This window comes from Muntiacus reevesi, chromosome 12 (genome assembly GCF_963930625.1).
Source record: "Muntiacus reevesi chromosome 12, mMunRee1.1, whole genome shotgun sequence".
NCBI classification, from domain to species: Eukaryota; Metazoa; Chordata; class Mammalia; order Artiodactyla; family Cervidae; genus Muntiacus; species Muntiacus reevesi.
Window position 1 is genome coordinate 42005920 of NC_089260.1, and position 3984 is coordinate 42009903.

Below are 3984 nucleotides of genomic sequence, written 5' to 3' on the forward strand. Positions count from 1 at the left end.
TTCAACCTTGAAGGTTTGGCTATGGCAAGTTCAGTTCCGAGCAGTTTGTCTGGTCTCTGCCATGTTCACAAAGTGGTATGCAACTTGGGAATCTTGGTACGGGTATTTCTCACTCACTGTCATATACCCCATTTCTCATCTCTACCCAACATCTCACCTTTTCACTGCAGAAAGAACAGAATAATTCAGAAGAAAAGCTAGGCATTGGACTTCCCTGCTGGTGCAATGGATAGGAATCTGCCTGCCAATGCAGGGTTTGCTCCCTGGTCAGGGAAGATTCCACATGCCATGGAGCAATGAAGTCCATGCGGCAAACTTCTGAGTCCACCCTCTAGAGCCTTCGAGCCCCAACTACTGAGCCTGTGTGCTGCAACTACTGAAGCATTCATGCCTAGAGCCTGTTCTGTGCAAAAAGGGCAGACACTACAATGAGAAGCTCATGCACCACGACAAAGAGTAACCTTCCTTCACTGCAACTAGAGAAAGCCTGTGTGCAGCAAGGAAGATCCAGTTCAACCTTCCCACCGCTGAAAAACAAAACAAAACAAAACAAAACAGGCTGATGCTGAAGCTGAAGCTCCAATACTTGGCCACCTGATGTGAAGAGCCGACTCATTGGAAAAGACCCTGTTGCTGGGAAAGGTTGAGGGCAGGCGGAGAAGGGGATGACAGAGGATGAGATGGTTGGAAGGCATCACTGACTCAACAGACAGGAGTTTGAGTAAACTCTGGGAGATATTGAAGGATGGGGAAGCCTAGCCTGCTACAGTCCATGGGGTCACAAAGAGTCGGACACAGCTTAGCAACTGAACAATGAACAACAGGTTTCGCCTCTCATTAGTGGGTGCTGTATAGTTCACCAAGCTCCTTCACATCCATGATCATATCTGGACTTCAACACACGTTGGCATTTTTATCCCCATTTTGCAGATGATGAAACTAAGGTTCAGAGAAATTTAAGTGACCAACTGCAAGTCACAGAACTAACAGGTAGCTGAATTAGGATTCACAATCTAGTCCTTCGGAGGTCAAGTCTAGTGTCTTTCTGAACAGGCGTTAAATGGTGATCTGGCAAAAAGGGGCAGAGAAAAAGGGGGGGTGAGATAATGGGGAAAGGAGGCAGAGTCATAAGATAAGAAAGAATTGCCAGGCAGGGACAGAATCACCAAGGCTGCGGTCCCTCCTAAGTAGCAGTGTGCATCTGTGCTAAGTCACTGAGTTGCGTTCAACTCTTTGTGACCCCATGGACTGTAGCCCACCAGGCTCCTCTGTCTATGGGATTCTCCAGGCAAGAATACTGGAGTGGGTTGCATGCCCTCCTCCTGGGGATCTTCCTGACCCAAGAATCGAACTCGAGCCTCTTACCTCTCTTGCATTGGCAAGTGAGTTCTTTACCACCAGTACCACCTGGGGAGCCCCCTAAAGCAGCAGGAAGGATACATATGTATTTGGGCCATGACAGCTTAATAAGCCAGTGAAAAAGACAATATGAAATATGATGAGTCTTGAGAACAAGATGGCCGAGGAGTAGGTGGACATGGAGTACATCTCTCTCCACGGATACATCAAGAATACACCTTCAGACAGAGAAGTGCATGCAGAACATCAGCTGAGAGCGCACAGGAGTACCTGACCAGCAGAAAAGAATATACAGAACCAGGCAAAACTTGGTAGGATGAAGGAACTAGGGGGGAAAATAGGAATGTTAGTAGGACTGGACCTACCCTCAGCGGGTGGGGGAACTGAAGCATGGGTCTGATCCCCACATCAGGGCAACTGTCTGAGTCAGGGGAGAAACGTCTAAGACTGAGAGTGAAACAGCTAATCTGTGGCAGCCTAAATGGAATGAGAATCAGACAGTCCTGTTGCAGGCATGCATACCCTGAACAGGGAGGCTGGTCCCCTGGAAGGCACAGTGGCTGGGAGCTGGAGTTTAGGGATTGTGGAGCAATCCCAGGGTGAGGGCTGCTGTTGACTGTGGAGGGACGGACCAAGGGGATGTGAGGGAGGAGATTGTGGTGTGAAATGCCTGTGGAGGAAAGCTGGGCAGCCATGGAAGCAAGGTGATGCTGCTGAGACACGCATAGAGGGTGGGGCCATCACCATAGCCTCTCTCTCCCCACAGGCCAGCATGGACAGCTGAACAATAGAGAGGCTGGCCCATCAAATGCCTGACGCACTGAACTACAGAGTAGGACCCCAGCCAGTGGGGCCCCTCTATGTGCCTTATGTGCCAAATAACAGAGAAGGACCCCAGGCAAAGGAGCCCTCTAAGTGCCTGTACAGGCGGAGCTGCAGAGAAAGACTGGCCAAAGAAGTCTTTTGATCGCCAGCTACAAGAGGCTCGAAAAAAGACTAAGATAGGGCTGTAACTCCTGGGGCAGAGGCAGTCCATGTCCCTGCACAATTTATGCTACGAGGGTACCCACAAGGCAAGCAGCCATGCACTTTCATGCTCAACTCTCATGGGGGCAGAGCTGCCACAGGCAAAACAAAATATTGTCTATGTGCACAAGGTCACTTCAGTCGTGTCCAACTCTTTGTGACTTTGTGGACTGTGGCTGGCCAGGCTTCTCTGTTAGGGGTTTCTCCAATACTGAAGAGTATTGGCCAATACTGGTTGCCATACGCTTCTAGAGTACTATATTTCCTGCTGCCCTAGCCTCCAACTCCCCTGAGTATCGCCAACTCCCCTGGTGCTACCAGAACCCCTGTGACCCAAGCAGCTGCACCACCTCCACACCTGGCCCTCACAGGGGCAAACCCAAGTCCTCCAGGGCAGCCTCAGGAGCAATCCCCAGTGGAAGGCCCACATGCAGAGGTGGAAATAAAACCAGAGTTGAAACCCAGGGGCAGTGTGGCTAAGGGAGATGACTCAAAACCGTCCCACCAGCTGTACAAACTGCAGATTAAGCCCACACGATCAACTAAGCAGACTCTGTGTCTATGGAATATATAAAAGGCCATTGAGAGCTCCCACGAAAGAAAGTGCACTAGTTCTGACAGCTGTGGACATTGGAGGCAAGAACACACAGGAGTAGGAGCAGATTAGACTCTGAGCTGCCCCACAGCAGGTCCAGAGATCAGTACAGTGTTGGAGGGCAACCTAGGGAGGTGAGGTGGACTGTGACTCCCAGCAAGGGAAAGGATTCTGACAGCAGAGACTCAAGAAAGACATTTATTTTTCTTATGTTTTGACTTGCTCTGTAGATTCTTTTGGATGTTTTTTCTTTTTCTCTTTTCCTTTCCCCGCCCCCCCCCAGCTGTTGTAGTTGCTGATTTTATTGGTACTATGAAATCTAACTAAACTTTTGAGCTTTTTTTTTTTCTGTCACATTTTTTATTGTTATAAACCTCTGTCTCTACATTGGGCTTTTGCAGTTCTGTGGAGTTTTCCTTTTTTTTCCCCCTCTTTCTTTAATCTTTAAAATTTAAGCTTTAAATTTTTAAACCTATTATTATTTTTCTACATTCCCTACTGTTCTTTTCCCCTTGCAGTTAGTCTTTAATGTATATAAATCTTCTTTATCTACCTCTATTTAACTTGGTATATCTATTCTTTCTTTTCTTTCCTCTCAACATATTTGTTAGTTTTATTTTCATTGCTTTATTCCCCAATTAGCACCTTGATTTAGTTTTGTCTTCCAGTTTGTGCTTTAGTTAGTTTTGTTCTTAACTGGTATATATAATTTTTGGTTTCCTTTGTTCTCTGGGTCAATGTATTGTACTTTACTTTTTTGGACTGTTTTGATTTTGTTATGGGTGTATATGTATATGTGTATATTCAGTTACACTTTTTATTGTTGTTATAAACCCCTGCCTCTGTGTTGGGCTTTTGCAGTTCTGTGGAGTTTTCCTTTTTTTTTTTTTTTTTTCTTCTTTACTCTTTCTTTAATTTTAAATTTTAAACCTTTATTATTTTTTCTACATTTATTCCTTTGTTTGCCTTTCCTACTGTTCTTTCCCCCTTGCAGTTAACCTTTA